We start from the raw sequence: 25,610 nt of genomic DNA, 5'->3' as shown, positions 1-25,610 counted from the left end.
TTCAAAGCCACCAAGAAGGCTCTTGGATAAGAATTGGCTTCCCCCCTTCCCTCTCTGCAGGACTGTGTCCCCGATCCAAACCAAGACTGCCAGGTAAGACGCAAGATTGGGGGCGGAGATGGACTCCACCTCCTGGAAGCAGGAGTTAGAAATCTGCTTTCTTACATGTGTTTCTTTTCTCTTTATCCCCCATCAGGTGCACTTGGGGGTTTCCAACCTTATTAGCTCATCAGCTGGCACTGATTATATTTTATTCTCCAAAGAGTGAATGTTTAGAGTTATAGGGCAGACACCCTAATGTTTGTGGCTGAATGGAGGCATCAAAAGACCACATCTGGAGCCTTCTAGTGGTGACCCCATAGACCCTCAAGTGTTTCCACATTGCCTGAAGTGTGGAGTCTTTGTTGAATCTGTTCCACACCGCACAGCTATATCATGCCTTTTATAGATCTTATCTGATGCTGTGGTCACTATGGCTCCCATATGTAGGCATCAAAACACAGTAATTCATTAAAAGATACTGTTCCTGCTCTGTGTAAGCTCCTCACCCTCTATGTTAACCTAGAGGACAGGGGCTACTATTTCTTAACCTTTTATTTCTCTTATCACTTAACATAGTATATTACACTAAATAGGTGCTCAATAAATTGAATTTGATTTTTTTAATCTTTTGGGTTAACTTCTGAGAATCTTTTTTTTTTTTTGAATGCAGTGCTTTAACTTGGGTAAACTGTAAGCAAGATCGCCACCTTGTGGACATAATAGAATATTGTCTAATTAGAGAAATTTGTACACGTGTTTAAGAGGATGATTCATTATTTCAGCTAGATTCTGAGCAGATGATGTAGGTTGCACAGCCCGTGGCCTGTTCTAGGTGCTGTGGGGGAATCCAGAGTAGTTGGTGTCTCTGTCTCTTTAGCTGTCAACAAAAGCTGTAAAGAACTACAAGGGATGGTTCATTGTCATTGTTGGAGGAGTCCCCCCTGTCTGTTTTTTCAGCGCTGCCTGGCACAGTGCCTGGCACTTAGTGAGTGTTCAATAACAGTTTGCTGAATAAATCATTGGAATGCTAACGAGATTTTTTGCAAGTGACATGTATTGATTTAAAAGAACCATCTTACTACTAAAAGATACAAAATAACTTTCATTTTAGGGACGCCTGGGTGACTTGGTCAGTTAAGTGTCTGCCTTCAGCTTGGATCATGATCCCAGAGTCTTGGGATTGAGCCCCACATTGGGCTCCTTGCTCAGTGGGGAGCCTGCTTCTCCCTCTGCCTGCTGCCCCTCACTTGCGCTTTCTCTCTCTCAGGCAAATAAATAAAAATCTTTAAAAAAAAAAAAAAGAGCTTTCTTTTTTTTTTTTTTTTAAAGATTTTATTTATTTATTTGACAGAGAGAGATCACAAGTAGGCAGAGAGGCAGGCAGAGAGAGAGAGAGGAGGAAGCAGGCTCCCCGCTGAGCAGAGAGCCCGACGTGGGACTCGATCCCAGGACCCTGAGATCATGACCCGAGCCGAAGGCAGCGGCCCAACCCACTGAGCCACCCAGGCGCCCAAGAACTTTCATTTTAAAAGGGAAAAATATCGGTGAAGTTGCCCCATAAGGTAGGAAGAGGAAGCGTGTGACTTTCATTCTAGGAGGGCTGGCCTCCCACCCAGATCTCCAAATCCCAGAATCTTTCCATCATATTCCTGGTGTTGATGAAGAAACTGAGTCTTATAGAAGTCGCCTAAGATCTTATCTCTTGGAAGATGACTGACCTTATCAGAGCTCTTTGCCTGCAGATCCCAGGCACTGTGTACCACAATGGATGCACTAATAGGATCGTGAGCAAGTGCATGGAAATCAAAAAAGGCACCAAAGGACTACAACCAAACCAAAACCAGAAAACAAACCCCAAGTGGAATGCCATTTTAAACACACTCCTCTATTTTTCTTATAAGATGACAATGCTCCCACCTGCCTTAACCTCCCAGCCTGGGGACACTCCCCTCCCCCACTCATGGCCAAGCTGCTGGGGCTCCTTGGGATAGCACTGTTCATGTGCAACCAACTACTGGCCCTTCGGTACCTCTGGCAGTTACTTTGCAAGGAGGGAAGGTGCTGCTCATCTGTCCCTACCTAGAAACCTATTTTCACCTTGAAAACTTTCTTCATATTCCTCAGAGCTTCTCCCTGCGCCTTGACTTCCAACTGCTTCAAATTTTTCGTAGTCCTGTTGGAAGAATGGTCTGGCTCATTTAACAGTGCCTCCTGGGAAAGAGTGTGGGGGTGACGTTGAGGGTTGGGAGCTGGGTAGGAAGCTCGGAGTTGGAACGTTTCCTAAGTCTGGCTTGTCCGTGTTCTGGCTGTTTCCTTTCTGGCCGGTTGTTTCCCTTTTATGAGTTTAGGTTTACCACATCTGAGAAAGGAGGCTAATAATTCCTGCCTACCTAACATGATTGTTAGGAAGGGCTAGTGAGGCATTTATAATCACTACGATGCTGGTGGCAAACACCAACCCAGAGCTTAGGATGGGCTTAGCACAGGGCCTTATCTGCTTCATCTGGCACACACACGTTTCCAACAAATAGGAATGTCCCCACTTTACAGATGGGAACACTGAAGCTTAGTCAGCGACTGACCCCAAGTCATACAGCATGTAAACAACAGGGCTGAGATTCCAGAATGATGGAGGACAAACCCTTTGCAAAAACAAAACAAAAACAAAAAACAAAACAAAACAAAAACTGGGAGAATGTCAGATATAAAAAATTATTGCATTTAATCAAAGTAGACTCAATTCAGATTAAATTTTGCTTTGAAATGTTCTCTGGGGTTGCTGCTAAGTGAAACAGTTAGGAGAACAGACCCTCATACCAAATTGTCTGGGTTTAAAACTTCCCAGGTGTATAACCTTGAGTAAGTCACACAGCCTCTCTGTGCCTCGGTATACTCATTTGGAAAATGCCATTATAATAATCTTATTGGTGTTACTAATACTGTTAGTTACATTTATGTAACACCTAACGACTGATACTAATTAATAGTAACAAATCTTGTAGCTTATTTGCAGGTGTAATTAGTCCCCTTATTGACAGTGCTTGAAGGACAAAGAGGTCACCCTTACAGTATTTGTGTAATTCTCTGCGTGAAATGACTCGCTCTGTGACCTTAGGCAGCTTTTTTAACGTCTCTGGTCCCAAGTTTTATTATTTGGGTCTCTCTCCTCTCCACTCTTTGTCCCCCTCGGGTACATTATTTTCCTGCTTGAAGATCGTTTTCCTTGGTATGTCTCTATTAGATCATGAGTTCAAGGAATGCTTAAATGAGCCCATCCTTACGTTCCTGGCTGTCAAAGGCGGGTACATACACACCTTGTTTCAGGTAAATCCTACTGGATAGCTAGAAGGAGATCAGGAAGTGTGATAGCCTTTGCAACTCGTCTGCCAGCCCGAAGGAGTCCCACTTTTAAGACCACACTGTGTTTCACTGTGTTTCTGGAAAGAAAGTCAGGGTTGACAGAGACGTGTAATTTACGGTGAGACCAACATTTTTATGAACCTCTTTATTCCACGTAGCTCTCTTTCTGACCTGCTTTTGGAAAAGGTTCCTGTAGCCACTGGTGTTAGAAGCAAGAATCTAAAGGTGAGAGCATTGGTGGATTAATTTAGTGAATTTGAAGGCTGATGCCGACACACATCTCAGTCCTATAGGTCCTACAGCGTCGCACTCGAGTTACAGGGTGTGGTGGTAAAAATTCTGGGCTGGGCACTTAGGGATGAAAGTTTTCTTTCTCTGCTGGTAATTTAACTCAACTGCCATTTTTTGTTCATATGCGGAAGGCCAAAATCTAGAGAGTAAGTGGGTCATTGGCTTTTCTCTCGTCCTTAACGCCGCGTCGGGAGTTTTGGTCACTTATCTTCCCTTCAGCCTCCTCTTCCCTTCCTTCTTTCTGGCAGTTCTTCGTCCTGCCTCCTCTGCCTTGTGCTGGAAGCGAGGCTGGACCCGGATCAGGCTAAGCCAGTCATGGGGCCTTTAGTTCCTTTGCCCGTGGTAGGTTTAGGCATAGGCTTACGACACCATCCTGGCCAGTGAGACCTGGAGTCCCCAGGGGGGTTTCTGGAAAAGATATCCATACTCTGGCCAAAAGACACAGATAAGATATGGCCCCTTGTCTTCATGGTTCAGATCCAGGTTCGAGGGCTTGGGCTTGGGATGGTCACTGCATAGGGGGGTGTGAAGGGGGTCTACGCGGATGCATGGACAATGGCAGAGCAGAAAGATGGAAGGAGCGTGGTCCTTGGTAATGGCACCAAACCCTCAAATTAGTCAACTCTCACTTGCCACGTGGTTGAACGTACTCTGAGCTGGGGGTTTCGTCTGCAGCCAAAAGATTCCTAAAAGCTACCCCTCTACAGAGGAGCTTACACACCAGAGCGGGGCAAACACCTACGCAGATGTCTCCCATCACAGGGGTGCTCCTGGGCCCGTGGCATGGTGACGCCTCCCATCACAGGGGTGCTCCTGGGCCCGTGGCATGGTGACACATGGCATATGTGCCGTGCAGCCCGACCAAGGCTGGCACTGACTAACTGCTCTGTCTTCGGGAGGTCACTTAACCTCTCTGGGCCTGTTCATTTATCTGAAAAGGGGAGGCGGTCACCGTACCGGCCTCAAAACGTGATTGTATGGATGAAATGCGAAGCCTTTAGTCGGTGCTCTAGCTATTACGGAAATATGAACTACACGGGAGTGCAGAGGACGGAGCGGCGAATTCCCCGGGGAAAGCCAGGAAGGCCACCCCAAGGACGCAGAGGTGAAGCTGAGTCTTGAAGGGCAAAGGGGGTGGGGGGAGGTTTGCAGGTCAGGCTTTGGGGGAAAAGGGAATCCCCGGGGGAGCTCCACAGCCACAAGCCCATGGACAGATTCCCTTATCTTTCCGCAGCTCAATTTCCTCATCCTTAAAAGCACTTGAGTATGTGGGATTAGCTTAATCCGCTTTTGATACAAGACACAATTCGCTGGCCCCCTCCCTTGACTAAGAACCCCCAGGTCAGAGATGCCACATGGTCCCCTTCCTCACTCACCAATGGCTTTCGCCCCACCCCCCATCCCACCGGAACACATTCACTCAACAAACACTTCCCACGGAAGGAGGTGTGACTGGCTGGCTTCGTGGATTTCTTTGTTCCTCACCACCCAGAGCCTTACCTCCGCACGATTAGCCATGCGGCTCGGGCTCTGCTTCCTTGGGCCCCAGCATATCTCCTCCGTCAGACAGAGGCTGAAGCTTAATTAAGCTTGTAAAGCTTTCTGATTTCCTCAGATGAAAGGTGGCCCATAAGCACCAGATTTTATTTGGGTGGCTTCTGCCAAAGGTTATTATAAATAGGGCTTCGTGCGCAGCGGCTGAGCTCTTAGGCTGATAATGTGTCAAAGACCAATTGAGGCTTCCGAGAGGGGAGATGTTATCATAATGCTTCCATCATAGGCGGCGGGTGTTAATGGAAGGGGCTGTGGGGAAAAAAAAAAAAAAAAAAAAAAAAAGGGAAGAAAAACCTAGCTCAGGCAGCAAAGCCCGGATGGAGGTGGCTGCCAGTGAGGTCTCACCCGCTCCTGGGATCTCCATCATAATCATTAGCTCTATTAGCCTCAAAGCCATTCCTCTGCCATCTCTTCGAGACCAGCCTCAAACGCCAATAAAAAATGGATGCTTTAACTCCAAATGAAAATATATTCCTTCACCGCTTTTTAAAATTCATTTCCATTGCAATGATGGCCAGCAGGTGAGTCATTCATAATGGGGGGCTTGCTGCATTGCAGACAGGCGTGTCGTCAGAATGGGGAGCAGCCTGGGCGGGAGAGCGAGGGACTTGCAGCCCTAGGAAAAGTCATCGCTGCGGGACTGAAAAAGGGCCAGAAGAGGTAACTAACAGATGCTCGCTGGTGGCTGGTGGCTGGTGGGGACCAGAGAACGGAGACATAGCTTCACGTTTCAACAAGGACATGGGGTTGCTTCAGCAGCGCAGCCCTGGTTAGGAACGTGCCAGCTTCCTGGGCCCCAGCTGGTATTGCCTAATCAGTTCCCTGCATCCCATAAGCAGATGAATGATAATGTCCGGTGGTGGTGGCAGCGATCGAGATGACGAGGATGATGGCCGTGGCGTGACCCTCTTGTTGGTTGAAACTTCCCCGCTTTTCCAACATTCAGTTCATCTCTATCCGGTGTCCTTTCTGTGGTTTGGGAGGGTGCAGACCCTCTATTTCTGAGGGTCCCTGGAGCTTTGGTCCTCAAGCTTGTCCTTCTGCGTCTGCTTCCTGCTTTCCTATTTGTTGCCTTGGCCCCAGGGTGCAGACCCTCTATTTCTGAGGGTCCCTGGAGCTTTGGTCCTCAAGCTTGTCCTTCTGCGTCTGCTTCCTGCTTTCCTATTTGTTGCCTTGGCCCCGGTGCCCGTGAACATGGCTGCGGAGTTCAGTGTCCTAATCACCTTTCCTCCATCAAATGCACTTGGACCAAACATAGGAGTTTTAGTGACTTTGCTGAAGATCTGCAGGGCTCCCCAAACTGGGGGTAAAATGTGTCACATCAAGTTGTCCTTCCCCTCCTGCCTCTTTTCCTGTGTCTTTGTGGAGAAACGGGCAGATCTCCCCCAAGTTTCACGTAACCCAGGGCCACTCTCACCGTTCAGGTTTTCTCAGGACCTCAGGTTCCAGACTGTCACGGTTTCCTCTCGTGATCAAACTGGGAAAGGGATTCTGGTGGACATAACCTCTCCAGGGTACTTCCTACGCGTAAGGCAGGGTGCTGAGCCCTTTCTGTGCACTTAAGCTTTAAGACCCACCCCTGTCCTGGAGTTGTTATTCCCCCATTTCCCTGACAAGGAAACCAGAGCATTGTGACAAGTAACCCTTGGCTCAGGAGACTTCTGCTGAGTGACAGTTGACAAATTCCAACCCCAGCTTGCCAAGAATGGCTGGAAGAGAAGCTGGCTCTCCTAATGGTCCTGCGGACTGTACCATTGCTGTCTCAGGACCGGCATCACCTGGGCGCCGCAAGCGAGAATTGCCCACTGTGATTTCTTCTCTCCCAGGAGCCAACTCGGAGATTGCTGCAGACCAGAAACACCAGACACCGAAACATGCTCTTGAATATCTCTGGTTCCTTTTCATTTTGACTGAGGGAAGAAGGAAGCAAGAACCTCAGAGGCCATTTCTTGCCTGCCTGAGTTTAAAGAACGGCTGCATTTTAGGTATAATATGGGCCCAAGGAGTAGCAGGAGAAAGGCTGAGGATTAATGATGGTGATATATTTATATGGCTCCTTGTCGCTTTGCTGAGCGCTCTCCCATGCCAGTCTGGTGGATTTTTACGACAGCCTGCGAGGGAGGAGTAGGGAACAGGCGTGGGTGACTATTCTTTGATGGAAGAGAAAGTTGAACTACAGAGGGTTGTGGGATGAACACAACGTGAACAACTAGTTCCTGGCAAACCTGGAACTTGAGCACACTTTACCTGACTTCCACATCAGAGCTTTCCCATGGTGGTCTATCTTTGCTCGGTTCTGTTCACATCTGCAGACTCTGTCCCTATCCTGGTTTTCCACGTGGTCACCTGTTCATGTTACATGTATGTTACAATGTCTACTAAAACTCCAGGAAGGAGGGCAGAAAGAAGAACCCAGAGACGATTCCTAAAGAGCTAGAATATTTAAAAGCTCCTCTCCCCTTAAGTGATGCTTTCCATTTCTCCTGCTGGCATGTGTGACAGAAAGGAGGAGGGAAGGAACAATCAGAGGGCTTGAGGGAAAAGAGACAGATTGCTTTGAAATCTTTTTCTTTGCTTGTCTCTTTCTGTTGGTTAAATAACTAGAGGATAAATAGGGGCTTTAACCAAAGGGAGTCAAGAGTGAAAGTGGGGGTAAGCCCCAATCACTGGGTTATTTTCTAAGTGACTTCTTTGAGGTAGGGAAGGAAATCATAGAACAACCTAGAACTGGCAAAGAAGCAATAGTATAAAACAAAAAGCTTTCTCTCGGTTCTCTGCCCCCACATGGTACCGTGCTCACCCAGGGCAAAACCAAGCCAACGGACTAAAAGAATGTCCTTGACCTTGCCATGTTTTCCCACCGAGAGGGTCATTTAGTTAGGGGTGCTGACAGCTCTGCATGCCCCTTAGGATCAGTGAGGGAGCTGGTCTACATGGAAATCCTTCCACCTGGGTTTTCTCATTTGTAAAATGGGATGTTACTGCTTCCCTCACGGGGGTCCTGTGAGAATTAAATGAGATGATGGCAGCAGGTAAATCAGTACTTGAAAAGTCCTGATATGGTTTCTGGCACATCGTAGGCATTCAGTCAGTATTACAGAACACACACCCAGCCTTAAAGAGACATGTCTGGGAGGGTACGTATAAACTGTCCGTAGCATTACTCCTCATGGTGTGTGTGTGTGTTGGGGGTGGGGTGTGGCGAGAAGAGGCACATTGACTTTTTCCTGTATACATTTTTACTTTATGTGTCCTAGAGTACTTGGAGGAAGCATGTCACGTAACTAAGGATGGGTGTGCACGGAGGGTCAAGTTGAAAGTTAGGATCAGATAGAGAAGAATACAGAATGGGACTTCTTGGTACTCCCCATCTTTGGGTGATTGTAAAATGTGTACCGGCTACACTTGACACCGTTTGGGGTCCTTGGGTGGCAGGCAACGGAAATGGGCTGAGTCAAGAAGCAAAAGTGGGATCCGGTGGAAGGAGGTTGGACTAGGTCACCAATGGAAGAACCGGAAACTGGAGATTGGGAAGGACAAGAGCTAAGGATCCCTGGCCAGGTAAGGTACGCAGGAGGGCCTTCTCCTGGAATTGCAGGTGTAAGACGTCTCAGGCCCTAGCGCTGCCCTTTCGAGCCCACGCAGTCCAGAGACAGTGAACCTGTTGGGTCGGTTCAGAACCAGCATCTCCCCACTGGCTCAAGCAGCTTCTACCATGTGACAGGGCAGGTAGTCTCCCAGGGAGCCCTTCTGGGCTGGACCCTCATCCCCTTCGCACTTCTGTGTTGTTCGACTTTTGACAAATTCCCACCTTGCATGACTTTTTTTTTTTTTTTTAAGATTTTTTATTTATTCGAGAGAGGGGGAGGAGCAGAGGGAGAGGGACAAACAGACTCAGTCCTGAGCGTGGAGAGGGACAAGCAGACTCCGCCCTGAGCGTGGAGCCGGAGCAGGGGCTCCATCCCAGGGTTCTGAGACCACGACCTGAGCTGAAACCAAGAGTCGGGGGCTTCACTGACTGAGCCACCCAGGTTCGCTGACTCTTCAAATAATAATGAGAGCGTTGGTGGTATAGTGGTGAGCATAGCTGCCTTCCTAATAATAATGAGAAAACTCCAACAGTTAACGAAGCAGAGTCTGGCTGCACAGTCTCACCAGGGCGTATTTTAGGCATCTCTTATCTGGAGCCAATAAAAGTCAAAACAAAGCAGAGTGATTTGTCATTCACGTGCCCAGTGACACATCCCAGGTGCCGTCTGCCTTGGGTCCGAGTCGGCGTTGACTGTGGTGGCAAACACACCCACGCAACAACTGTCCTCGCCTTTTTGACTCCCACAGTCCGCAGAGCCACCGTTTCCATGCGTCTGTGCAGTGATGCCTCTCCGATTCGGACGGGACTTGGAGACCTTTATTGTCAGGGTAAAGAAAGGGAATAGGACATCTGTGATCGTTCTCCCAATAGCTGTTATTTTACGGTGGTTGGAAGGCAGGACGATGAAGCTCATGGGGGGTATGCAGGGTACATTCCGTGTGTGGGAGAGAGAGCGAGCGAGACAGCGGGACGGAGAGAGGAAGAGAGAGACCGTTTCGTCGTCCTAGGAGGGATGGTTTAGCCCGTGTCATATAAGGCGAGCTCAGATCCAGCCTGCATTTTCGATGCTGACCATCTGTGTTTCCCGGGAAAAGCGGCGGCCAGCCAGAGCCTGAGAGCTTTAGGGAAAAGTGAGAAGCAGGGAGGGCAGCCAGTCCAGGAGGGGCCGGAGGGATGCTTTGTGTCCTTGCAATGCCTCCTGGCAACAGCAGCACCAGAGCCCCGGCTCAGCTGCCTCCTGTGAGCCCCCTGAGCATCCTTCCCAGCGTCTGCAAATCCCCTCCCCAACCACCCACCTGTTCCTGGTGCCTTTTTGTTTTTTCGAGGGGTGGGCGTTGTTGGGGGGAGATCATCAGAAACTACTCATGTGAAGGCAGGAGCCTCATCTCTGAAAACCACGGGTGGACTAAGAATGGGTCCCACTTACCGCATCTGATTATGAGCCAGGCAGCTCCCATATCCCCACAAACCCTTTTTGGTGGTTTTTTTAAACCTCTGTTGATAAACAAGGAAACCAGGGTTCGGAGAGCTTCAGTACATCCCTCAAGTGGGCCCAGTTCTTAAGCAGTAAAGCCAGATTGAAGCCTGGACTGGCATGTCACCAGGTCACTGGGACCTCTCCCCTTCTTTATGTTGGAAAACCAACAGCTCAGCCGCCCATCCCTGGCTAGTCGACAGCATGAGACTGCTGAGACGCCTTAACTACAACAAAATCGGAATTCTGATACAATCTTTTCTCCCCAAGCCACCACCATCATAACGTATTTTTAAGCCAAGCCTCAGAGGCTACTTTTTTGGGGGACAGTTGGGAGACCAAGGCTCAATGAACCAGCAGGGGCTCCTACCCGACTGTGAGAGCCCTCCTTCTAAGACCCCTCCCCACCACCGTCTGAAGCCTCAAATGCTGGGTGTTCTAACCTTTAAGGTTTCTGGAACAGGACCATTAGACTGAATAGTTTTATTGGAATTAAAAATATTGTGAATTTTGCACTCACTGCCTCCGGCCATAACTGGAATAGAAATGACATTGCTTCAGACGCTACCGTGTGCTAATTAAACCAGCAGAGAACGAAGCCACCGAAATACAAACAGCAACAGAAATGGGAGTTGTGGGCTTGAGAACACTCCCCAGCAGGGCCATTGAATTTAAATTTCCATTACTTTGCGTGAACTTGGCCCTAAGGAATCACATAGGGATGGTTTTTTCGTGTGATTTCAGGGCATGTCGCTCTTGCAGTGTAGTCAGTTGTGCTTGGTTAGGGGTGGGGGGAAATCTAAAATATATGTATACCTAGGAGACAGTCCGGGGGGATACATATCTAACTCCCACCGGCGGGAACCTTGGGGAAAGGGAATTGGAAGAGAAAGAGAACTTTCCTCTTTTTCTTTTTAAAATGTTTTTAGATATTCGTGGTGTGCTTAAATTCATTCTACTCAGCACGCATTTTGGAGGCGACTGGAATGACCAAGGGGGTGCTTGAGAGGGAATGATTCATGCTTCGTGGTACTAGACTGTCAAAAGGCAGATTACCCGCGCGACCGTTCAGAAGTCGCTCTGGTGGGCCAAGAATGAAGATGGGAAGGGCGTGAGCTTGGCTGGTGCGGTAGAGATGGAAAAGAAGGGGGGAGGGGCTTGTGTATCAGGAAAAGCTAGGAGCCTGGGGGTGGGATAATAAGGGGTGCCCAGAGAGCTGGTGAGACCTTATTTTTGGGTGTGTCTGTGAGGGTGTTTCTAGAAGAGACTAGCATTTGAATCCACGGACTAGGAAGATCCCCCTCACCGACATGGGTGGGCGAGTTTCCTTTTGCTTGGTAGGCTAGAGAATGCTAATTGGCTTAGGCTGTCTGAGTCCCTCACGGCTCTAAGGGCAGTGGTGGTGTCAGTCCCTCTTTTCTCCCACCCGTAGGGCTGCTGCACAATGGGGGCGGGGTGGAAGGGACCTTACAGAGCCGTCAGGTTCAAGTTTGGGACGCCGGAGCAGGAGTGGTCTGTGTTCGTGGTGGATGGTGTCAAAGGGGAAAATGGCAAAGGTGTGGGGGGGGCGTGGCGGGTTTCCCAAATTGAGAAGCAGGACAGTAACTGTGAGCTCTGCTCAGGGTGGGTGGTTGGGTTTCCTCTAGAGCGGCTCCTCTGCGGCGATGGCTAGGGTGCTGTGGAGGAGGATGAAGCACCAAGGTCACGGGGGCTAGGCTAGGGGCCTCCAGGGCTCTGCTGGGCTCTGGGGGAGCGAGTCAGCCAGGGAGCTGCCTCTTCCAGCGGCTCTGTTGGCTCGAGCAGGGACCGGGTGAGCGGAGCCGCGAGCAGCGTGGAGCGGTGTCACCGCACAGTGTGTGGAGGGCCGGGGACCCAGAGCAGCTCTGTGACACGGAACAAGTTCACTGACGTAGAGCAGTGGAGGGTCGGGCGCGGCGTGCCTGCCCCATCCCTGTCAGAAGTGGTCTTAGTTTTCAATCGTTTGAGGCAGGGAGAGGTATAGCAGCAAAGGAAGCAGGAGACCGAGCCACTCGGGGCTCCTTCCTGCTTGGGAGGGACGGTTTTGTGAACGTCCCTCCTGGACCTGGTAACCCTGGGGAGGGGGGTCCTCAGGACTGTGATGACTGCGATTCCTTCCAATCTGGTGAGTGGGAGCTTGGGCAGGATTCCGTTTATTTGAGCAGCGAAGGCCTGTGGCATTACTTGTGTCTCACAGGCGTGGAGCAGAGGGTAGTTACAGAACTGTAGAATTACACCCACGCGTGCTTGACGAATGTGATCTCATTCCAGCCTCACTGCACCCTCACTACCCCCTACAAGGAAAGCATGACAGAGAAGCAGCAGCTCAGCTTGGAGTTTTTCAGTCCACTGCCTGAGGTCCGGAGCTTGAATATGCTCCGGCTGGTCTCTGAGCCCAGCTTCCACACGCTGGCCCCATCCCCTGCCCCCCTGGCCTCACCACATTATCCTATCTGCATTGGACATTTGGAATGGCTGCGTAGCCGTTTCTATCAGTCCGAGGACAAAGGCCAAGATGGCAGAGCCAAGATAGAGCCCAGGTCCTTGGCGGTGGGTGAATCACAAAATGGCCCATCCTAGAAACCTCCAGCAGCTGGAACTGCTAATTGCCTTGCCAGTACCCACTCTACTCTTCCTCCTTAGCAATGGAGAATCTGTACTGATGGATGTAGCAACGTACACAGATACAAAATCACATTTTCCAGACTCCTGGAGGTAGCTCCAGACTCAATGCAGGTAGCTAATGAAAGTGGTAAGGGACCTCTGCTCTGCCCCTCTTTACTTTCCTACTTCCCGGAATGTGGACATGATGGTTGGAGCCGTGACAGCCATTCTGTGTCCATGAGGCTAACCTGAGGATGGAAGCCACGTGTGAAAGATGGCTGTGTGGAGAGTGTGGGTCCTTGCTGACTGTGGAGTTGCCATACCAGCTTTTGGCTGTTTATCTCCAGACTTCTTTCCTTTGAGAGAAATATAAACCTCTATTGTGTATAAGGCGCTGGTATTTGCATTTTGTATGCAGCCGAGTCTAATCCCAACTGAGAAACCTGTCTATTTCTGAATTTCCTATTGGGCAAGAATGACATTCCTCAATATCTAAACTTTTTCTCATTGGCCTTGTTTTTACGCGCTGTCGATACATCCTAATTGGTCCCTCTTCAAAACCCATACTGTTCCCATCTGTCCTAGGCTGCCAGAGAGAATGCAGGGCTGTGTTCTTCAGTTCTCCCTTGCTTGTGGCATGAGAGGGCCTCAGATTGGGACCTTCATCATGTTCTACACACCTTTCCTGCCTCTAAGCCCCATCTTTGGGCAGTAACTAGCTTCCAGAAAGCCCAAAGGAAAAGCAGATATTCCGGCTGGCTGCCACATGTTCCTCGCTGGTGGAGAATTTCGGGCTGGTCCAAGTAGTGTCCCCCCCGCCACTGCCAGCTGAGTGGGGTGAGCCTCTGAGTCCCCACCGGCCTCCTCCCGCGCCCCCACGGCCCCTCCTCCTCACCGCCTCAGCCCCATCACGTGCTCTGCCTCCTGCACAAGTCCTCAGGGACAGGAGCTTTTAATAACTGGCAAAGGCAACTATTGACTCAGGTTTTGTTTGCTTGCCACTAAGTTAGCATTTAATAAATGCAGGACTCTTGGCTTAATAGGCCGGTCATTGTGTATTATCAAAATGGCAAATTAATTATTCAAAGCTGGGCTCGAGATTCCCCAGCGCGGCCGCAGAGGTGGCCTCTCTCGTTCCTCATTCGCAGTGAGCGTTGCGTTTCTGGCCGTTTGGTGTGTATTTAAAGTATAATAGCTATCTTGTTAAATCCAGGCCTATTAAGTCTAAATGGGAGTCAGGGATTCCTATGGGAGGCTGGGGGAGGGCTCAGGCAGTCTGTGTTGAAGCATCCCCAACCACCGGCCTCATTTCTCCCCACCCTGCCGCCAGGATGCCGCAGCCGGCTCGTAAAGCGATTAGTAATCGCTCCTTCTTCAGGGACAGAACCACCTATCATTCTTAGCCCGAGAAGCTTTCCCTTGGATGTAAACCTATAACATAGTGACCATAAGCACAGCCCCCACTTACATATGCCTGGTCCGTGCTGAGTGTCCACGCTCTCTGTCGTCGGAGAGAGCCCAGCTTCCAGATGCAGAAACTGAGGTCCAGAGGGGTTAGAGAGTCGGCTCAAGGTTGCACATGTGTTACCTGGCAGAGGTGGGATTGAGACACGGGTTATTTGGGCTCAAACACTCCCCGTCTCTTGTTATAGAGAACTCTGAGGCTGTGTACTTTTGTGTCCCACATGGGAAGGTGCTGTCCATGGCCTCTTGGCTCAGGACCTGACTACCAGAGCTGTCTGTTTCCCCTGATCCTCCCTTTTTCTCCAGTTAAGCCCCAGACTTGTGCCACCTGGGCACACACACCTGCCTCCTCCGTTCTCTCAGCATCTCACCAGGCCCGAGGGGAGAGGAGGCGTCCCAACCTCCCTTTGCGCCTCTCGCCCATTTCCATCCCTTTGTGCAGGACTGTAGTGTTTGTGTTCAGACTCAAATGAGAAGGAACAAAATTCCCCAAGGAGCAAATACTTTCCAGAGTATGGGAGCCACTTGTCCAGACTCTCGGTTTGGGTTTGGGTCTGGGTCTTCCCTGGCCCCACTTTGTGAGCCTGTCTGAGCTCCTACAAAGCTCGCCTCTGCTTTACCACTAAGACCTTGCAGCTTGCCGGGGGAGGGAACAGGAGGCACCAACAGCCGACTGCCTGGGGACTTCATTCTCACTCAAGGTGTGGGATGCCAAGATGCATGGGCTGACCCATCGTGTGATATTGGAAGGGTTCAAACCAAGGAACTAACACAGGGTGATTCGGTGTTTCTTCTACTTAGTGGACCCAAGCCAGTCATTTATGTGATTGATTGATTGATTGATTGATTGATTCATTCACTCAACACATACTTCTTGTTGGTCTCCTTTGTGTCAGACACTGATGCAAGATGGGAGGTCTCTGACTGCACCTAAGATGTTCTGGAATCCCAGGGGCAGGGCAGACAAAGGAGCACTGACTGGACAGAGAGTTAGCAGGTGTGGGTGTGAGTTCCCAGGTTTGCCCAGGATTTCCCCAGTTTGAGCCCTGGAGGTCCTGGATGCCAGAAAACTCCTCGGCATCTGTGCGGCAGGTGGCTGCCCCGGTCTGAGCATCTGTTTTGCCGTCTGCTCGTCAGTCAGGCAGTCTGGACTTCTCGAGGGCCGATTGGATGCCAGGCAGCGTTCCCTTGCTGAGAGAACAGTGGCAAACAAAGCTGATTCCTGGGGTTCCAGGGGTCCCCTCCCAGTAGCAGCAGACAGAACTAGCAGAAGCGAATCAGGTCATTGAAGGTGCGTCTAAGCGCCACCAGGAAGATGAATCGGGTACTCAGGTGTGGGTTGACTGCCAGCGGGAGGGGCTGTCTTAGCCTAGGAAGGTCAGAGAAGGCCTCCGTGGCCAGTGACAAAGAGGAGAAGCCTTGGTGAGGAGAAATAGGCAGTCATGTGAAGAACTCGGAGGGAAGCTTTCTAAGGGCAAAAGCCTTGAGATGGGAGCGTCAGCTGGGTTTGAGGCCAGAAAGAAGCTTAGTGTGGATGGGGGCAGGGGAGGAGGGGGCAGGATGGAGTGGGGAGGGAGGAGCAGAGGCCCGATGATGGAGGATATGAAGCTCTGCACCAGGTGTGTGCCGTGGGGGAAATCACTCTCAGAAGAAGAGTCAAAGGTTCAGAGAAGTCAAGGAGCACAAACAAACTTCATAGGGCTATCTTCCCCCTCCCACAAACCCAATTTCTCCATTGGATTTTCTGTCCTGGGACAAACATCACCATTCACAGAGTTCTCTAGGCTCAGCCCCTCAGCATGGCCTGGGTTCCTCCCTCCCGTCCTCGGCCTCTTGCCCTCCTCCTCCTGCTCCGTGTCCTCCCTGGCCCTCCTCTGCAGCCGTTTCTCAGACCCCTTATCTGCCCCAGCCTCCTCACTGGTCTTTGTGCCCTGACAGTCTTCCCTCTGTTGATAGGCCAAAACCCCTTCTAAACCTCGACCAAATTGTGCCACATCCTTGCTGAAGCCATCAGTACTTAGCATATTTTCTCAGGTTGAATTTCTCAGAAGTGGACTTGGAGACTGGTGTGTAGGCCTTGAGGATGCGCTTGCTTCTGCCACGGTGAACTCCATGAACTGATCTCCAAGGGTCAAACTAACCTTTCCTTCCTGGTATAAAGCCCTCTTGGCTGGGGTGCCTGGGTGGCTCAGTGGGTTAAAGCCGCTGCCTTCGGCTCAGGTCATGATCCCAGGGACCTGGGATCGAGCCCCACGTCGGGCTCTCTGCTCCGCGGGAAGCCTGCTTCCTTCCCTCTCTCTCTCTGCCTGCCTCTCTGCCTACTTGTGATTCCTCTCTCTCCGTCAAATAAATAAAATCTTAAAAAAAAAAAACCCCTCTTGGCTATGATGTATTATATATTTTTTTTGTATAGTGTGGATTCAGTGTACTAGTGTTTTGTTAAGGATTTTTGCATTTGTGTCCACAGTTTTCACTTTTATCATGTACAGTATTCACTTGATTTTGGTATGCGTGGAATGCAGGCCTCCTAAAATGGGAGGTCGGATGGGGGGTAGGAGCATAGGACAAGGGACTACTGATTTTCATTTGAAGATTCTTACCACTATCTAGTTTTTAATTATTTTGCTTTAGTACATGAAAATAATTTTATAAGACACTAAAAAAAGAAAAAAAGAAACCAAGATTCAAACCTATGATTTTTCATGACCTGAGATTATTTTATTTGTTGGAGTGGGTCTAGAGAAAGGAATAAGGTGAGTGCAGTGGGGTGGGTAACAGGTAAAAGGTGGGATTAGATAGACTTGAACTTGAGGCTCGGGGATCATCACTGTGCATGGAGGACTTTCTGTGTCGGGAGCTGTGTTGTGTGTTTTGCAATATCTGATTTAATCCCAACAAGAGCCGGTATCAGTGAGCTGTTGCTACACAGAAAACCATCCCAGAACTTAGTGGTTTAATGCAACAAGTTTATTCTGCAGTGAATGCAGTAATGCAGCAGGCTGTCTTGCCAGAAACCGGAGAAGGAGACAGATGGCTTAAAGATCCATCCACAGATCAACGATTATCTCCATGTAATTGAACCCTAAAGGGGTGATTAGAAAGAGGGCATGTGTACCAGGCAGTGACACAGGTTCATCTCATCGGCTGGATGGTGCAACAGATAAGGGATCATCTCTACAAATGTTATGGGTTTCCAGCAATTTGGTGGGGGGTGGTTATGCTTTGGTTTTGCTTGGGGTCACTCATGGCATTGCAGTCATCTGCCCACGAGGTTCACTAGGGTAAAATGGTCCCAGATGGTGACTCTCTGATGGTCACATCCTATCTGGTGATTAGCTGGGGCTGCAGCGGGGCAGGGGAATCTGGGTTCTCCTCCATGGGGCCTTCCCAGCCAGATAGCCTAGGTTTCTTAGAGATGGTGGTGGCAGTCTTCTGAGAGGGCACACAGTGCGCAAATACATCGTCAGCCCCTGTAGGTGTCCCGTTCAATGGTGCCCCATTGGTCAAAAGCAAATCACATGGCGAAGTCTAGCATCAGTGGGGAGAGAGATAGGCCAGGGCATGGATACAGGGAGAGGGGACTCATTGGGCGCTGTGGTGTAACAGTCTCCCACAGGACGCTAGGAAGCGAATATTTATTGTCATCCTCACTTTATAGATGAGAAAACCAAGTTAAATAGCTTGCCTCATGTCTGGCAAGGGTGGGGGGGCGTAGCTGGGTCTTACACTCTTTTCTCTGACTCCCTTTGGCACCTGGCCTTGGCATTGACTTCTTTTCCAAAGTCCATTGTTCAGTTATCCTGATTGACACGTTGAGACACCTATTCTCAGGTCTGCTGCTGGTCTCCTGTGTGTCTGCGCTCAGCCAACCTCCCAAACACACACACTCAAGAGCGGTGCTAGCCTGATTGGCCCATAGTCTCCCTTGGCACATGTCCTCTAAAGGCCCAACGTGGTACTTCCCCTCTCACTTTTTTTTATGGCGCCTGGGTGGATACATGCCCATCACCGTGGTAGAGAGGACCTTTCGTATCTTGCACCATTCAGGGGATGAGATGCGTCCTCATCTACAGATGTCCTCTTTATGATCATCCTTCTAGCATTCTGTTAAGGAAGGAAACGGCCCAGCAGGCAGAAGAGTTCTGTACTTTCACTGCACCCGTCTCCTTCCCTGGCTTTCGGCAGGGACCTGCTATGTCACTTCTCTCCCACCACTTGTAGACTGCTGGAAACAGGGGGAGTAGTACGCTCTCGCCATCATTGCCATCAGAAATCTTGTAGCATCTGCCAGACCAAGACAGATCGCCTCTTACTCTGGGAGGCCCGTCTTGTTGATGGGGTCCAGCCTGAAGGCCCCAAGCACCATTTCAGTGTTGTTATTGGCAACATGATTGAGAGGGGAGCTGGGCCATTTGTCAACTTGGCCTTCACAGGACTATCGGATTGAAGCAAGAGAGAAAATGCATTTTGCTTTCAACAAGGTTCCATTTGTATCCTACATGATCAACTCCGAGATGTCAAAACAATATGGTGTCTTACTTACCCTACTTTTAGGGTACTTTGAGACTGTTAGGAGAGGTGCAAGTGGAGAACTGAGGGTTAATCCTTACTGAGGATCGCGATGCTGCTCTGTAATTATTATTTGTGTTAGATGGACTCATGCTACTCCTCCCCCCACGCCATAAGGATGTCCAAGTCCAAGTTCCTGGAACTGAGAATGGGTTTGTTACATGGTAGAGGGGACTCAAGGTTGCTCCTCATGTGATTTTAAAATAGGGAGAGTCCCCTGGGCCATCCTGGTGGGCCCTGAAGGACTCAAAAGGATCCTTCAGCATGATACAGGGAGGCCAAAGAGTCAGTCATTGGGAGAAAGTCAAGCAGCCACTGTTGACTTGGAAGATGCAAGGGGATCATAAGCCGAGAGATGTGGGCATCCTCTAGTAACTGGAAAACACAAGCAGAAGAATCTTCCCTGAGTATCCAGAAGGAACACAGCCCCTAAAATCAAGCTGGTACCTTGATTATAGCCAAGTGAGACCTATTTCAGACTCCTGACCTCTAGAAATGTAGACTAATACCTCTGTGCCATTCTAAGCCACCAAGTTAGTGTTCCTCTATTACAGCAGCAATAGGAAATGAATACACTACTTTTCATTAGCCCCTTGAGTAAAGGTCAGTTCCTAGAGAGTCCCCTTTTTGTGTTTCTGGAGGACTTCCCCACACGTGGAAGGAACAGGGTTCATCACTGCAGTGGGAAAATTACCCCACCCAGCATGTTTCCTCAGAAAACCGTTGTAGAGCCACACTACTCTTTTTTTTTTTTTTAATTTTTATTTATTTTTTAGATTTCTTTTCATTGTTCCAGAACTCATTATTTATGCACCACACCCAGTGCTCCATGCAATATGTGTCCTCCTTAATACCCACCACCAGGCTCACCCAACCTCCCCACCCCCCCCAAAACCCTCAGATTGTTTCTTAGAGTCCACAGTCTCTAAGGGTTCATCTCCCCCTCCAATTTCCCCCGATTCCCTTCTCCTCTCCATCTCCCCATGTCCTTCGTGTTATTCCTTATGCTCCACAAACAAGTGAAACCATATGATAATGGACTTTCTCTGCTTGGCTTATTTCACTCACATAATCTCTTCCAGTAAAAAGAAGGGCCATCTGTACACCATTGTTCATAGCAGCAATGGCCACAGTCGCCAAACTGTGGAAAGAACCAAGATGCCCTTCAATGGATGAATGGATAAGGAAGATGTGGTCTGTATATACAATGGAGTATTATACCTCCATCAGAAAGCATGAACACCCAACTTTTGTATCAACATGGACAGGACTGGAAGAGCCACACTACTTTTACACCAGAGAGCCTTATCTGATTGGTGGGGCTGAATTAGTAATTACTGAGGGTGGTCTCTGTTCCTGCATTAGTTTATTTGGTCAAGATTTGGTGGGCTGGCAATGGGAGCAGGACTCGGTCGAAATTGTTATCTCTGTTTTCCGTGGTGTTACTGGGTTCGCTCGTGTGCTTGTGGTCAGTTGGCATGTTGGTTGGGTGTTGGCTGCTCCTGGATGATGTTGCTCACAGGATACAGTTGGGGCACGCTGGTTTTTGTCCCTGGCGAAAGCTAGCTGAGGCTTCCTCTCTTGGCAGCTGGGTTCCGAGAGAGAGAATGTAGACATCTCCTTCGGTCTGGGCTCAGAAGATGCATAATGTCATTCCACTACTTTCCATTGGCCAAAGTGAGTCACAAGGGCAGCCCAGATTCAACAGAGTTGAGAAATAAGGTCTATTTTTTGAGGGGCGCAGGCTGACCTCCTATTGCAAGGGCATGTGCACAGGGGATGGGAGGAACTGGCAGCCATATTTTCCAGACTCCCACACTCTCTGTGGTTGTGTTTCTCTGGCTCGATAGCCCGAAGCTGGCCTACATCCTCCTCCTGCTCCTGCCTCTTCCAAGTGGTGAGCCCGCCGTGGCTGGCTCTGCCCTGGAAGGGAGAGGCCTGGGTTATCCATCTGTTGAGACAGTTGAAGAGAGATCTTGGTGTGAGTCAGAGAGAAGGAGTGCAAACTCCTCCAGCCCCAGGGTCGGTCCCCACACACCAACCCAGGTAGCCAGCCGTACACGTGTTCTCAGGACCTCTTTCTAATGCCCTGGTGTACTTCTCCATTTCTTCAGGACCTGGAGAGGGCAAAGGCATGATTCATGAGTGCCTCAAGAACTTAGCAGTGACCACCTGAAGGAGCTAGAGTCATAACCCCTGGCAAGCAGGGGAACGTGCAGTAAGGACAAACCCAGGCCCCTGTTCTAAAGAGAAGGTTCGGACTACCGGTATAAAGGAGGAGGTGGCATGCACAAGACAAAAGGCTTTCATCATCCTTGTGAATCAACAACAAAATGTCCGACAATTCCAATGTTTAAAAAACACGGACAGAATTCTGTAGAGCCTTTGCTGGTTTCGCGTTCACAGCCTGGTTAAGTCATCTTTGCATAATAGCTGATATTTGGACAGGTCTCCTGGGACAGCGGTGGAGTTTAACACGAGCTAGCATATACATGTTTGGTATCTAGTTGATCTCTTTCATTGACAACCCAAAGGAGGGTATATCGAATAGCCACCGACACACGAACGCTATTGTTTTGATGCAACTGGTAATAGGATGCAAGAAATGAAGAGTCTCCAAGGGCGGGTGAGATTTATCCAGTTAGCCCTGAATCTGGAAGTCATTCTCTTCGCACAACAATGGTGGCAGCAAGTCTGAACAATAGGGAGGCTCTCCTCCTCTAGCAGCTGCAGCAGGAGGGAGGAAAGGCACTGGTGAGTGGCCACAGGCAGCTCTGTGGCTTGAGCAGACGTCTGGAAGCCGTGCACCACAGGGGAAGGAGCACAGGCTCTGATTAAAGATAGACCTGGGTTTTTTAAAATCAGGGGCTTGCAAATTACTCGCTTTGCCACCCTGGGAAGGTAATTTTACCTTTCTCCACTTCTGTTTCTTCTGTAAAATGGGACTCATAATACTCAAGTCACATAACCGTTCTAAGGATGAAATGAAACACATTTAAAATGTCTACGGCTGTGCCTCATACGTTGCAGGTGTGCAGTAGGGTCGCCATATGAAAACCAGATTTGCAGAACTGATGGCCGGAGTTGGGATTTAAGCTGTGGCATGGATCTGCCCAGTAGCTACGAAGAACGGAAATAGCTAGGGTGGTGGTGATGTGGTTGAAAAGCCTCCAGGTTTCAAGGACTGCATTTTTAGCAAGTACATAGCCAGAGGCAGTGTTACAACTAACATATCACTTGGAGAGAATTCTCAAGGAATGAATGGGCCTGGTCTGAAAAGCCTCAACCCTACTGAGGGGATGAGAGGTTGGTGTAGGATAAGCTGACCACGCAGTGAGCAGAGCTGAGCTGCACGTGGACAGTGAGCCCTCTGGGTTGCTCTCGAGCTCTGCTACACCCGCCACAGAGACACAGCGTGAGTTCCCACTGGCCAGTCTCTGGTCTTTCTTCTCCTTGTCTTGGCAAGGCTGGTTTCTCTTCTGAAAACCTCAGCTTGAGCAGTCCTTGGAATGTTCTAGTGGGACAGGTGAGGGAGCTGACAGGAACAGGAGGAAGGGCACGCTCTCCCGGTTGAGCCCCTCAGCCGGTCTTTCAACAGCTAGGAAAGACCACGTCCTAGCTCAGCTCCTTCACCCACAAACTGCGTTCCTGGGGCATCTCTCAGAGTTTCTGCAACCTGCTGTAGTATCAACTATAGTTAGAGGGAGAGACTCAAACCGTCTTTTTAAAATATCAGCCCTCATGCTTCTGGCTGCCGTGTTATCGTAACGGTGGCTCCTTAGGGACAGTGAATCACATGCTAAAGTGACTGGTGTCCTTGGAACCCTTCCTTACTTTCTCTCTCCCGGTGTGGTGGTGGCGGTGGTGGGAGGGGGGTACTTCTCCTTCCAAGACATGGAGGCAAGAGAGATTGGTCTCCTCCCCGTCCTCTGTCACGGCTGTAGCGAGATCAGGCTTTCTGCACGACAGCTCAGGGGTGCAAAACCAGGAAGAAACGTCCTTTGTTTTAGGAACTGAACTCCTTCTGCTCTGAAGCCATGATAAGCAAGGGGATAAAAACCACAAATGAAAACAAACACACAAACACATCCGTGAAAGACCTCTCAGGCTCTTCCAGTTCAAAAATAGTCCCTATTGGGTACAAATATTCTGAAGTTCTGTTTCCCATCAGGTCTGGTTTTCACTTCACAGGAAGTTGAGTCTCTGCTCTTTTCCAAGATGGCGTCTGAAGTGGGGGCTGGGGAGAGTAGGGGAGGCCCCAGTCTGTGTGTGGTCGCCTGAGCCACTGAGCTCCAGGCCTCGGCTTCAGGCCTCCCAGCGTCCCTGCAGGAGAGCAAAACTGGCGGACTTGGAGGATAGACTTGCAGTCCTGGGAGGGCAAGCTCAGCCAGCTTCCCCTGCTGTCTGCAGCGAACCCAGGAGTTTGCTGGCTCTGCTGGTTCTCTGAGCCTTGGTCATGTCTTCCTTAGGGCCCCTACTCGTGGTCAGACCTCCCAGTAACCTCTTCTGCAGCTTTTCCGTTCTGCGTCTCAATAAGTTCTTGTAGGCAGGCTTCTCAGATCTTAACTGTTAGCTACCTTTCCTAACCCTTTCACAGGCTCTTGAAAACTCTCCAGATCTTCTCTGTGCGCGGCTGAAGCCAAGGGAGACTTGGGGTGGGGGTGGAAGTAGGGCTGTCCCAGGCCTGTCTACACAGGCACTGACCTGTGCCTGCCCCATGAAAGGCACAGCACCCCTTTCCCTTGTAGGCCTGTGACTCCCAGGCGGTACTTGGGGAAGCAGAGCACCAGCCATCCCCTTTCTCGATTTCTCCAAACCCCCCTAGATGTCCCAGGGAGCACTCATACCCTTGTCAGCCTGGAGCTTTAGACCTGGATGGGGTTGTCGGGGGTAGTCAGGGTTCCACATCTCACTTGCCTGTCCCTCTCTCTTTACCTCTCTTCTCAGCTCTTCCCTCCTCTGGTAGTACCTTCTAGTCTCCCCTCCCATCTGCCTGGAGCCATCTCCAGGCATTCTTCCTCCCTTTTGTCTGACATTTTCTCTCCCTCTCTAGGTCCAATGGCAGAAGGACTACAGGGAAAGAAACAAGATTCCCAACAATGGGAAATGCAGACAAAAAGCAAGATTGCCATCTAAAATTGTATGTCCTAAGACTAGGTTCTGACTCTAATAGGTCCCATGAATAGGTAGTGACTCACGCTTTATGGAGATGTTATGGTACCTTTTGTAGATTTTGAAACTTGTTAGACCCTCAGGGATCTTCTGCTATGACCTAGGAGAAGCCCCCAAAACACTGGTTTGTTGAATTAGATCCAGTCCTCCTTTGCCACACCAGGTCCGATCAACTAGTTAACAACAAAGCTAAGACATTGCAAATAAATATGGGAGGAAGTAGTAATATTCGTAGCCAGAGGCCCACTTCTATGGGTAAGGAGGGATGTGTTTGTCAGGGTTTTCCTGAAGATACAGAAACAACAGGAAACAGGGTGTGTGGATAACTGACTGACTGACTGACTAAATGAATGAATGAATGAATGGAGGGGAGAGACAGAAGACTGATTGATTTTAAATGATTAGCTCATGTGAATATGGAGCCTTGGTGAGTTCAAAATCTGATGGGTAGCCCAGCAAGCTGGAGGCCCAGGGAAGAGTTGCAGTTTGAGTCCAAAGGTAGTTTTCTGGCTGAATTCCTTTTTGCTTGGGGCAGTCAGTCTTTGATCTATTAAGACCTTCAAACAGTTGGATGAGGACCACGGCATTGTGAAGGTTAACTGCTATACTCAGGGTCTACCGATTTAAATGTTAATGTCACCCAAAAAACCCCTTCACAGGAATATCCAGAATAATGTTTAACCAAATATCTGGACACAAGCCAAGTTGAATGAACCATCACAAGGGAGTCTATGGGTTTCATCCTGAGCTGGGAAAATGTTACCAAAATCCCTTCTCAGTAGGTGAAGTTTCCAGAGAATTAGGGATTATATCATATTTCAGTTTTAAGTGGCTGACTTGGCCCCCGGACATCGCATTAAGAAAAGAGGGAAGGTAAATGAGGTTAAGGAAGGGGTAGGGATATTTCCCCACCGGCTTTATTATCAAGACTCAGGAGTGTCTTTTGAAGCCAAAGACAGGAACAAAACGGGGCCTTGGGAAAGGTCTAGGATCAGGGACCAGAGCACAAGCCGGACTCTTCTTGGTTCTCTTGCTTCTGATCTCCTCTGTTCAATTCTTACTCACTGGAGTCTTGCTTTGTCTGTTCCTTAACTCATGTGGCACCTGGGACATGTCCATCACACAAGCTCAGTTATCTGAACAAAATCATACTCTCCTTTTCTTGATTCTATTCCCAGTTCCTGGGGGGGAACTTTGGTGGATCCAACTTGGGATGGGTCCAACTTGTGCTACCCACTTCGGGTCCAATGACGCATGGCAGGGAATTAGGATAATACTTTACAAAATAAGCATCAGACTCTCTTGCCGAGGATGAAGAGGGAGCAGAGGGTTTCATCACGAACCTGGCTGGTATTTCCAGAAATGACCCACTTTCCTGTTTCTGTGAGTGAGGATTCCAGGAAGGCAAGGATCATATCTATGAGACTGGGGGAGGCTGTCTCCCTCTCCCTGCCACCCTCATCATCCTCC

General features: G+C 49.5%; 1 protein-coding gene across 1 annotated transcript in view; it reads left to right on the top strand.

The window, feature by feature from the left end:
- Positions 1 to 25,610, top strand: part of PAMR1 (peptidase domain containing associated with muscle regeneration 1) — a 155,041-nt gene continuing 129,431 nt past the window's right edge. Inside the window, exon 1 of the mRNA XM_044259088.1 lies at positions 1 to 93. The gene's annotated coding sequence lies outside the window, so the exon portion shown is untranslated. The remainder of the gene's footprint in view (positions 94 to 25,610) is intronic.

The sequence above is a fragment of the Neovison vison genome, chromosome 7, assembly GCF_020171115.1.
Source record: "Neovison vison isolate M4711 chromosome 7, ASM_NN_V1, whole genome shotgun sequence".
Classification (NCBI taxonomy): Eukaryota; Metazoa; Chordata; class Mammalia; order Carnivora; family Mustelidae; genus Neogale; species Neogale vison.
The sequence above is the reverse complement of the archived record's forward strand: the minus strand, read 5'-3'. Positions and strand labels throughout refer to the sequence as shown.